Source organism: Pseudorca crassidens, chromosome 11, assembly GCF_039906515.1.
Source record: "Pseudorca crassidens isolate mPseCra1 chromosome 11, mPseCra1.hap1, whole genome shotgun sequence".
Classification (NCBI taxonomy): Eukaryota; Metazoa; Chordata; class Mammalia; order Artiodactyla; family Delphinidae; genus Pseudorca; species Pseudorca crassidens.
In genome coordinates, this window is record NC_090306.1 from 26,566,365 (window position 1) to 26,578,592 (window position 12,228).

The window sequence follows — 12,228 nt, forward strand, 5'->3', positions numbered from 1 at the left end:
ATGCCCCGATCTGGGAAGATCCCACATGCCGTGGAGCGGCCGGGCCTGTGAGCCGTGGCTGCTGAGCCTGCGCGTCCGGAGCCTGTGCTCCGCAACGGGAGAGGCCACAACAGTGAGAGACCCGCGTACCGCAAAAAAAAAGAAAAAAAAAGTTAAATCTTAAAAAAGTAAAACATAAAACTGTAAAACTTTTAAAAGACAGCATAGGAGAAAATCTTTAGGGCTTGGCAAAAAGTTATTAGCCATATATACCCAGAAAAAAACATAATTTGAAAAGATACGTGCACCCCAGTGTTCATTGCAGCACTATTTACAATAGCCAGGACATGGAAGCCACCTAAATGTCCATCAACAGAGGAATGGATAAAGAAAGTATGGTACATATATACAATGGAATATTACTCAGCCATAAAAAAGAACAAAATAATGCCGTTTGCAGCAACATGGATGGACCTAGAGATTGTCATACTGAGTGAAGTAAGTCAGACACAGAAAGACAAATATCATATGATCTCACTTATATGTGGAATTTTAAAAAAGGGTACAAATGAACTTATTTACAAAACAGAAACAGACTCATGAATGAACTTATGGTTACCAGAGGGGGAAGGGATTGATAGGGAGTTTGGGACTGACATGTACACACTGCTATATTTAAAATGGATAACCGGGACTTCCCTGGCGGTCCAGTGGTTAAGACTCCACGCTTCCATAGCAGGGGGCATAGGTTCGATACCTGGTCAGGGAACTAAGATACCACATGCCGTGTGGCATGACCAAAATTAAATAAAATTAAAAGAAAATAAAAATGGATAACGAACAAGGACCTACTGTATAGTACAGGAACTATGAACAACCTAAATGGGAAAAGAATTTGAAAAAGGATACATGTATATGTATAACCGAATCACTTTGCTGTACACCTCAAACTATCACAACATTTTTAATCAACTATACTCCAATATAAAATAAAAAGTTAAAATAAAAACAGAAGTAGAGTCACAGATGTAGAAAACAAACATGGTTACTGGGGAATAAGGCGGGAGGGATAAACTGGAAGATTGGGATTGACGTATACACACTATTACATATAAAATAGATAACTAATAAGAACCTACTGTATAGCACAGGGAACTCTACTCAATACTCAGTAATGGCCTATATGGGAAAAGAATCTAAAAAAAGAGCAGAGGGCTTCCCTGGTGGTGCAGTGGTTGAGAGTCCGCCTGCTGATGCAGGGGACACGGGTTCGTGCCCCGGCCCAGGAGGATCCCACATGCCGCAGAGCGGCTGGGCCCGTGAGCCATGGCCTCTGAGCCTGCGTGTCCGGAGCCTGTGCCCCGCAAAGGGAGAGGCCACAACCATGAGAGTCCCGCGTACCGCAAAAAATAAAAATTAAAAAAAATTTAAAAAGAGTGGATATATGTACATGTATAACTGATTCACTTTGCTGTACACCTGAAACTAACAACATTGTAAATCAACTATACTCCAGTAAAAAATTTTAAAAAAAGTTATTAGCCATGTGACCAAAAGCATGAATATAAAAGAAAAGACTGATAAATAAAATTTCATCAAGGGACTTCTCTGGTGGCACAGTGGTTAAGAATCTGCCTGCCAACACAGGGGACTCGGGTTCAAACCCTGGTCTGGGAAGATTGCACATGCTGCGGAGCAGCTGAGCCCATGTGTCACAACTAGTGAGCCTGCACTCTAGAGCCCTCGAGCCACAACTGCTTAGCCCACGCGCCACAGCTACTGAGCCCATGCAGTGCAAATACTGAAGCCCACGTGCCCTAGAGCTTGCGCGCCTCAACTACTGAAGCCCGTGCGCTCTAGGGCCTGCATGCCACGACTACTGAAGCCTGCACTCCACAACAAGAGAAGAAGCCACCACAGTGAGAAGTCGGTGTGCTGCAACGAAATGTAGTCCCCGCTTGCCACAACTAGAGAAAGCCTGCGCGCAGCAACGAAGACCCAATGCAGCCAAAGAAAAAATTCATCAAAATTTAAAACTTTTGCCTGTTAAAAGGGTGAAAAGAAAAGCTATAGACTAGAAAAATATTTGGAAACCCTATATTTGACAAAGGACTCCTATCTAAAATATATAAAGAACTGTCAAAACTCAACAGAGGGCTTCCCTGGTGGCGCAGTGGTTGAGAGTCCGCCTGCCGATGCAGGGGACACGGGTTCGTGCCCCGGTCCGGGAAGGTCCCACATGCTGCGAAGTGGCTGGGCCCGTGAGCCATGGCCACTGAGCCTGTGCATCCGGAGCCTGTGCTCCGCAACGGGAGAGGCCACAACAGTGAGAGGCCCGCATACCGCAAAAACAAAACAAAACAAACAAACAAAAAAAACTCGACAGAAACAACTCAAACAGTCTAATTAGAAAATGGGCAAACAACATGAAGACACATTTCACCAAGAAAAGATACACAGATGACAAATGAAAATAAGCACATGTGGACACTCATCATATAATCTAGCATTTGCACTTTGGAGCATTTATCCCAGGGAAATGAAAACTTAGATCCACACTAAAACCTGTGCAAAATGTTCATGGCAGTTTTATTTGTAATAGCCCGAAGTTGTGAACAAACTCATGTTCATTAACATGAATGGCTAAACTGTGGAACATCCACATTATGGAATTCAACACACCAATAAAAAGGAACACACTATTGATGCATACAAGAACTTGAATGGATCTCAAGGGCATTAGGTTGAGTGAAAAAAGCCAATCTCAAAAAGTCACATACTGTATGATTCCACTTACAAAGCATTCTGTAAATGACAGCATGATATGGAGAACAGATTAGTGGCTGCCAGGGATTAGGGATGGTGAGGAGAAGGGTGTTGGGTATGACTAGAAAGGGGTGGCATGAGGGAGCTCTTCATGATGATGGAATTGTTCAGTATCTTGATTGTGGCGGAGGTTACACAAGTCTATTCAAGTGATAAAATGGCATAGAACTAAACATACACATTGTACAAATGTCAGTTTCTTGGTTTTGGTATTGTATTTGTGGTTATATAATATGACATAATGATTAGGGGAAACTGGGCCTCTCTGTAGTATTTTTGCAACTTCCTATGAGTCAATAATTATTTCAGAATACACTTATGTACTTTATATATTTTATTCAAAATATATATACGTATACCCAGACTTAGCCATGTGTGGTCCACTAGCCCCAAGTTGCTTTTAAAATTAAAATTAACTAAAATAAAATTTTAGTTCCTTGATCACACAAGTCATGTTTCAAATGCTCATGTGGCTACCTTATACTATAGCACAAATATAGAACATTTCCATCAACACAGAAAGTTCAACTGGCACAACTGCTTTAGACAAATCAATAATGCCATTTGCCATACGTGTGGGCACCTACACATTTCTTAGTGAACTGTCTTAAAATTATAAATCAAAAGACATTAGTATGTACCAGCAAAATTTAAATAGAAAAAAAATGGATTTAATGTGATGCTTTTAAAAGCTACCATGATTTTTGAGGCTATACCCCATATTTTAATAAGAAAAGGGAATGAAACATTTGCTTCATGTTTGAAATAGGAATAGGTTTTTTTCCTTATCTGCCAAGGCAGTTGCACTTTCTTTCCATAATCACAATATAGAATATATAGGCAATGGGCAAAATAGAAGGGGTGGACAGGTAGGGGAAAGAGGTATCAGCAGGAAAAATACTTTAAACATCCCATATTTTTTGTTATTTTCTGTTTCTTAGTGACCAGTTTACCAATGGTAGCTTACTATTGCAGAGGAAGCATGGTTTAGCGACCAGACCTTAAACCAGAATTCTATTTCTGGTTCAAAGTGACCTTGAGGGAAGTGACTCTTCTCATTCTTATAACTAATAAGCAAATTAAGATAAAACTGACTATTGCTCTGGTGGACTATAGGATGTTATTCTAAAATTATTCTAATGTTTTAGGCTATGTATAAAACTCTTCACTTACAAGTAGATTAAATACAAAGTTTTGAGGAACTTACTCATGGCAAGAGTCACATGAAGTAGAAAGAGGAAGTTTGTTTTAGCAGGCATGAACAGTTTTAGTATTTGAGTTTGGGGGTTAAAGTCAAGAAAACTCAGACATAGGGTAAAAGTTTTTCTTATCCTTTCACAGGTTAGTAATTTTGGGAAAACTTTGGGAGAATGGCAGGCAGTTTGCATTTTAGATATCAGGTTTTGAAGTTAAAAAGTCCAGGGTTTGAATTGCAGCTCTGCCAGTTACTGTCTAAGTTATTTAACTTTAGTTCTCAGTTTTACCATCTATACAATGGGGCTAATTAATGCCTTTTTGTTAGGGTTGTTATGAGAAGGGTATATAATAATACAGAGCTGTAATTACTGATCATAATATTAATTTTATCAAGACATGGAATGGAATGACGGTGGTGTTAGGAGCAAACAAATAGCTTTGTTTGCTCTTTTATGAAGATTTATTTTTAGCCACATAATGGTTTTCTTGGGGGAGTACTAATTTTGGCTTTATAGCAAATTGGTTGATATTGTGGTTCCTAAAGCTGTTCTTAATGTGTGGCTAAATTGATCAAAATCATTTGATTTAAAGCCAAGAGGGATAAATCTGTTTTTGTAAAATCTAGCAGACCAAAGTATAAGCAGAAAACTAAGACAAATAAAAGCACACATTTATGAAATTTTATTTCAGTGCAATACCTGTAACATGTTTCTACAGCTATATTCACATAATATCTGAATGAACAGTGAAAGGGTTTACTTAGGGGCTTCCCTGGTGGCGCGGTGGTTGAGAGTCCTCCTGCTGTTGCAGGCGACAGGGGTTCGTGCCCCGGTCTGGGAAGATCCCACATGCCGCAGAGAGCGGCTGGGCCCATGAGCCACGGCCGCTGAGCCTGCGCTCTGCAACGGGAGAGGTCACAACAGGGAGAGGCCCGCGTACCACAAAAAAAAAAAAAAGAAAAAAAAGAAAGGGTTTACTTAATTATAAAGATATATTAAAAATCTACAATGTACAATGTCAAATTATCAGAAAACGTTCCATATGAATTTTCTTTTTCTTTGCCTGCTAAACTGCTAAACCATTGAAAAAGAGGTCAAGAACCAGAGCCAACATACTTATTTGGATCCTTCCAGCCCTGGTACACTGTAGCAGAGCAGAACAGTTCCAGTTTCAGCCAGTCGTTCACTGGCATGTGGTCAGTTTGAAGTTTCCTGCTGTATTCCTCTAAACTAAAGAGAAGGAACCAAAAATGCTGACGTCCTCATTTGACTTCATCACTCATGCCTGAGCACATACACCAACACTTCCTGTGCAAAACCTACCCTGACTCTGCAGAGGACACTCTCAGCCCTCAGCTGATCTGGGTAGGGATGCTGGCTTGGGTTGGTGAAGTTTGGAAAGCATTAGCCCTCGGTTGGATACCTCACACTGTATGAACATGCCATGTCTCATTACTATGCCTTTCATTTCATAGAGATAAGCTTTCAAAGCTTATAATAACAATATTCATTGATAGTAAGTGATTGTTACAGGCCAGTTAGTAGCTCTCAAGACCACCACCCTGTGAAAGTTATACTGGATGACAGCACGTTTAAGAAAGAGCTAATTTAGAAATATAATGCTATGGAAATTGAAACGAAAAAAATGTATCAGAATATCTGAAATGTATATATCTTGTCTCTCTAATATCAGTATGTCCGTATCTATCCTACCTTAACACTCCTGGCCTCAGTTTTCTTATCCATACAAAGGGAGGATTTCTAAATTTCTAAGGCTTTGTGATTTTAGCATGTGTTTCTCCAAGTAGTTTTCTCCATGTTTCCACTTCTTGGTTCATAAGCTACATTAATGTTTATTTTATTCTACCTGTCAAAATTTCCTCAAGTACTTTAAGGTAATACACTATTTTCAGTTTGTTATTCTTTCAGAAACAGAATAATTTGAAGAAGTGCTGTTGCAAAGTTGTACTGAGTCTAGATATTATAGTTTGATTCTGACTACACCATCTAAATATCACATGAAAGGGAAATTAGAATTTGGGTTATTATGTAAATGTTAAATCCATGTGGTGATAAACCTTAGATGTTTTGAGACGTCTGTGTTATGTGATACATTATCTAAAACATTGACTTTAATTAGTAATTTTCTCTTACAAGCATGGCAGGGATGGAAAGTTTGCTCATTGGTGCCTCTCCTTTAAAATCCTGATTTTTTTTTTTTTTTTTAAATGAAGAAGTCATTTGGAATTGCTAGTAACCTGGGAAGGAAACAAAGTCCCTTTGCTTGGGGGGACCTTGGTTTTGCTATTCAGCATTTCTTATGACTTTCTTATGACCATGAAAAAATATGCTAAGATTCTTTATGACCTAGTTTTAAAGGATAGTTTGTTATAAATTTAAAGACTCTAACTACAATAAAATCACAGGTAGTTGGCCCCATCCTTCCCATTTTACCACAGTATTCTAGAGTTCTCTCACCACATTTTGAAATACCTTCGTGGAATTTTGAAATTCGTTACTTGCGTAGTTTTTTGAGGCTGCATCAGTGCTAGAAGAGGAGTTATGAAACATAGCTGTGCACTTCCCCTTAGTTAGTTCTTCACCATGTTGAACAGAAGATGTGTGCGTGTTTGGTGTCTAAATACAGAATGCCTATAGATTGTACCTACAAGTTGTATATCCGACGAATTCCTCCACAAGCAGGAAATAAGTATGATTAATCAGAAGAATAAAAGGCACTGCTGGATGTTGTTTGAAAGGAATCCTTTATGGGGGGCTGTGAGTATTGTTATTGCAGTTTCCATTTTTGAAATATCTTAGGTTAAAAACATTTGAAATTTTTGAGTATGCAAAGTATATGAGTAGATGAAGTAACTGGTATTTGTCTCTTTGTTTACTACTAAATTGTAAGTAATTTGTATCATTATTGAAAAATTATCCTGGCTCTTGTCTAGAATGGTTTCATACTGTGATTTTAGCACAAAGGTACACTTTTTCTTGTTTTCATGGCCCAAGTACGATTACTTGAGATAATGGCATTTCTTCCTGAGGATTCATAGCATAGCAGTGTTCCCTGAGAGCAGTGAAAGTGAACTGTGCTTTAAGTGCAATCGCTGTTGACTTTTCTTAGCTGAGCCTTTTTATTATAACCTCATTCCTTCTGTTTCTATTTCTCCTCCTTCCTTCTGTTTCTAATATGTAAAAGCTACACTTCAAGTTTCTTAGAACTTATTTGTGCACTTAATATTCTCTCATTCATCAGTTATTTGGGGAAAGATTCCCTCTACTTCTAAAACATCAGCAAGGTACATTGGTAACGCACAAGGTTAAGGATTTCTTGAAATTACATATGATTTATTGGACTCTGAAGTCAGTTGACTTGCCTAGATCCTCCTAGCGTTGTAGCTTTAATGTTCTCATGGTCTTTTTCTATTTAACTGAAAAACAACGTTAGATGAATGTTTTGTTCAGAAAAACAGTTTTAAACAGATTTTTGATTTGTAGTAAGGAGAAAGAAAATAAACATTTAGGTGTAACTACTGATAACATTTTGATGTGTTTTTCCTCTTTGTATCTGTTGTTTGGCAAAGCTGAGGTCGTAATTTACATGGATTTTTAAAATCATGCTTTCCCCTTCCCACATAACATTAGATGTTTCACATTACAAAACTTCTTAGTAAAAATTCAATAGCTGTATGATATTCTGTTAAAAAGTAGTACTTTAATTTAGTTAATATATCCTCCATTGTTAGATATTTAACATCTTTCAAGTTTTTGGATTATAAATAACTGAGAGAACACCACCATTTTTTGAAGACTGTCTTTGCAAGGTGCCTTGGGGAGGAAAAATCCCATTGTGTTTGTATTCTTGATTTAAGATATTAATAATATCTATACCTTAGAATTTTAAGGACATTGAATTAGGATTTTAAACGAACGTGTTAGGTTCCATGTTGGTTTAAACTTACGAATCACACATTTTAAAAACTTTTACTTCTGTGTGGCAGGGAGCCTATGTGCTAGCTATTTTTCAAATGTAGATGACATTGCTTTCTTTATAGAGAAAAACTGGAGTGGTTTCTATAGAATATTTGCAGATAGGTGATCACTGAAGAACATTGAAAGAGAGCTTCCCTAACTAAGGCAGGTTCTTCTATGCCACAAGCCTCATGTGAATGGAAAACTAGATCTATGCATAAAAGCATGGGCTATGAAAATACTGGTGCTGGGAAAAACACAGATTCACAAGACTTTAGCCAAAGCCTTTAGTTTTTCTTTGTTTCACTAGGTTAGAAATGGCCTGAGATTCTCCCAATAATTCAGCCACAAAAGAAAGAAAAAGCTTGTTGTTCTTCGTTCCCATTGTATAGAGGCCCCTATGTCACAGACTTGCACCAACGTGGAGTACTGACCTACCTTGTGGAATGAATGGAACTGAGTGTAGAGTACTTTGAGTTACTTATAAATTCTTAAATGTGTCTTGCATTTAAAACTTTATAGGCATGATGATAAATTTTAATAGAATACAAATAGCTAGAGTAATGTGAATATACAATCAAAATATGGAAGTTTGGAGGCTTATTCTTCAAGTAATTATTTTGGATTGGAAAATTTGATTTCAGGATTTTAGGGGATTTATTTTTTCTTTGCCCTGCTCTGCGTCCTCCTCACTAGTTTAGATGGTAATATAAGTTACTATCCGACTTTTCTTTATTATGATGAGTAAAATTTTATTGAACATGTATTATACTTAGAAATAGTCATTTCTCCTAATTTTTATTGTGACTTTAAAATTTAGGATCTGGTTGCTATTAAACACCAGATTATATGTATACATATATATTTTATATTTAAAAAAAAGTCAAAGTAGGATTTATTATAGGACCTGTAGGTTTTATTCTCTAATAACAAGTATAAATAGAGTTATTTATAAGACAAAAGGGGACTCAGAATTAGGCTGAAAACCACAGTAGTTCAAGGGGGGTTTTTTGGCCCCCATTGTTTTTTAGGCATGCCAACCTGTGTATGCTTCTTCAGAGCGTGCATACGGTGCACACAGTGTTCTCAGGATCAGCTTTGTCACTGAACCAATTGGACTCCTGTCCACCGTTTACACACTTCTTGGCATTTCTCCTGCACATTTGTTTTCATCTTTCCAACTCATTTGCTCCTCTGGCATTAGGACCAACAGCTGCAGTTGCACATGGGGTCCGTAAAGTAGCTGAATAATAAAATGCTATGACCTGGTTCTTCTATAGTTTCAATGATGACTGTGTTGGTAACTCAGAAATGCTGCAGATATGTTTGGCAGGTCAGGTGAAACATCATCTTTATTTTACAGGAAGAAAGTTTATGTATAAAAAGTATTGGTAATTGATACTGAGTGATATAAGTTATATCTCCTAAATCCTAGTCTTATTGTTTACTGAGTACCTATTAGACACAGTGCTTGGTGTTATATGCACATTATTTCGAATCCTTAGAATAATCTTGTAAGATAGCTGATATGACCATATTTTTCAGGTGGAGAAAGCAGACTCAATGAGGTTATATACCCATATCTACATATTCAGTATTACATGGTAAATAGCAGAACTGGAATTCAAGTCCAAGATCATCTGTTCCCAAAGATTGTAACCTATCCATTACACACTGTACAGCCATTTTTTGTGTGTATGAATAGTATTTTATTTCCATTTTGCTGTTGATGACCATCAATTATTATGTAATGAAAGGTTCTATGAACATTACATCTTTTAGTGGAATTATTGTGTTATGCGTATGTTCAGCTTTAGGAGACGTTGCCTAAAGGTTTTCCATAGTGGTTTTAAGGTGTGAATATTCTAGTTCCCCTTCCTAGCCAATACTTTGCTTGTCTAAAAAAATTTTAGCCATGTGGCAGGTATCTAGTGGTATCATTTTGTGATTTTAATTTGCACATCTCTGATTAATGATTTTTATATGCTTATTGGAGACCTTTTGTGAGGTTCCCAATCAAAGCTTTTGTCCATTAAAAAATAGGGTGGGAGCCGAAAGTAAAAAGAGTGAAAAAGAAACATTTAATATAAAGTTGGGCAGTGATAAGTGCTATTAAATAACAAAGAACAAGGTAGTAGGATCGATAGAAACGGACAGATGGGGTTGTGAGGAAGGAAAGACCTACCTGAGAAAGTGGCATCGAAGTGCAGATTTGCATGAATTGTGTTACAGAAGCAAGAGGAAAATCTAGATGAAACGTTCTAGGCAGAGGGAACTGCAAGTGCAAGGGACTTGAGGCAGGAATGAGGTTTGGCAGTAAGAACTTGGCAGGGAAGTAAGTATTTAAATTCCTACACAACTGTTCAATTTATGAGGGAAGGGAAGGTCTTTACTTTTACCCACCTCCAACCATACACTCAGTAAGATATTATTTGGCTTTTTTTCTTGTTTATAAAGATCAAAGGCTTTTATTCCGTCAGTGGGGTTCCATGTTTGAACTAATAACTTCATATTTGGCCAACTAATTGCTGTATAATATCGAAACACATTTACTGGTGATGTTTTATGAATGTTTATTCAGTGAACATTTATTGGACAGACGTGATTGATTGGATGTATGGAGGAGGGAGAAGGTGGAGAAAGAGTTGCTGATTAAAGCAAAGAAGAAAGGAGTTACTGGAGAGAGTCCTAGGGAACCAGGAGAGTTGGTTGTGAGGCGGCCCAGGAGGAAAGAATGTCAAGAAGGAGAACGAGGTCAGCACTGTCAGGTGCTCCCAGAGAAGTGTAGGGGTTCAAGAACTGAATGGTGGGACTTCCCTGGTGGCACAGTGGTTAAGAATCCGCCTGCCAATGCAGGGTACACGGGTTCAAGCCCTGGTCCGGGAAGATCCCACATGCCACGAAGCAACTAAGCCTGTGCGGCACAACTACTGAGCCTGTGGTCTAGAGTCCACGTGCCACAACTACTGAAGCCCATGCGCCTAGAGCCCGTGCTCTGCAACAAAAGAAGCCACCACAGTGAGAAGCCCACACACCTCAACGAAGAGTAGTCCCCGCTCGCCACAACTAGAGAAGCCCGCGCACCGCAACGAAGAGTAGTCCCCGCTCGCCACAACTAGAGAAAGCCCACGCGCAGCAACAAAGACCCAACGCAGCCAAAAATAAATACATAAATTAAAAAAAAAAACAAAAACGAAAACCTGAATGGTGACCTGTGGGTTTGCTGATTGCAATGTCCCACTGGCCTTGGTGGGAGTAGGATCAGGTGCATGTTAGACTGGTAGGCTAAGGAGCAACTAACTGGTGAGAAAGTGGAGGCAGTGACCTTGGAGTTCCCACTTTTTGAGAACTGTCAACAAGAAAAGCGATGCGATTAGATAGCTTGACAAGAATGTAAATGGAGCCAAGAAAGGACTTTTTTGTTTTATTGATATTTTGGGTTTTGGGGGAAGGGGGGGTTTGAAAGAGACTTAAGGTTTTTTTTTTCCTGTAACAGGAAGTCATCCTTTGCTCTTCTTGTCTCAGAGTAGACAGTTGTGTCTCCCTTCCCCCCTGCCCCTTAAAACTTCTTACAACTATGTAGGTTTCTAGGTATTCATAGGGGGTTCACCTATGTGGTCTAACTGATCTTCTTGAGAGGGAGGTACCAAATATTAATCTACCTGTTTCTTAGATGAAAGCCTCAAAGCTCAGAAGTTGTAGCTGAGAAGTCATTCCCCACTGATAAGTTGTGGGGCAAGAAATTTTTAAGTATACCCTATCTTGCCCAGAGTTTGGGAATCTGTATTTGCAGCATTAACTGACCATGATTTGCCCCGTATTCAAGTGGTTATCCTCTGGTTACCCCAAAAGTAAATCCAGGGTGTTTAGATATAATTCATAAGGCAAACTAAGAAGCTTTCCCAAATCCCCCTGCACACACACCCTTCTCACCCACCTGTGCACCCTCATATATACACACACACCACTCATCCTGCATACATATCTCTACCACACACACAGCCTCAAATGTTCACAGTTGGATACACCTTAGTCCTAGTCTCAAAGGACCCTTGCCCACAAAACTAGACTACTTTCCTCTTTCTGGGGTTGGATTTGGGATAAAAAGGTAAAGTTAGGTTAGAAAGAATTGATTTTATGAGCTCAGATGAGAGACCATAAATATAGGCATACCTTATTTCCTTGTGCTTCACTTTATTGAGTTTTGCAGATATTGCATTTTTTACAAACTGAACGTTTGTGGCAGCCC

General features: G+C 38.6%; 1 protein-coding gene across 3 annotated transcripts in view; it reads left to right on the plus strand.

The window, feature by feature from the left end:
- Positions 1-12,228, plus strand: part of FGD4 (FYVE, RhoGEF and PH domain containing 4) — a 199,473-nt gene that overhangs the window by 61,864 nt on the left and 125,381 nt on the right. The window contains exon 1 of one of the 3 annotated variants that reach the window (XM_067696111.1): positions 6,613-6,779. The exons of the other annotated variants lie outside the window; for them this stretch is intronic. The gene's annotated coding sequence lies outside the window, so the exon portion shown is untranslated. Of the gene's footprint in view, positions 1-6,612; positions 6,780-12,228 lie in introns of those variants that run through there. 3 annotated transcript variants of the gene reach the window in all.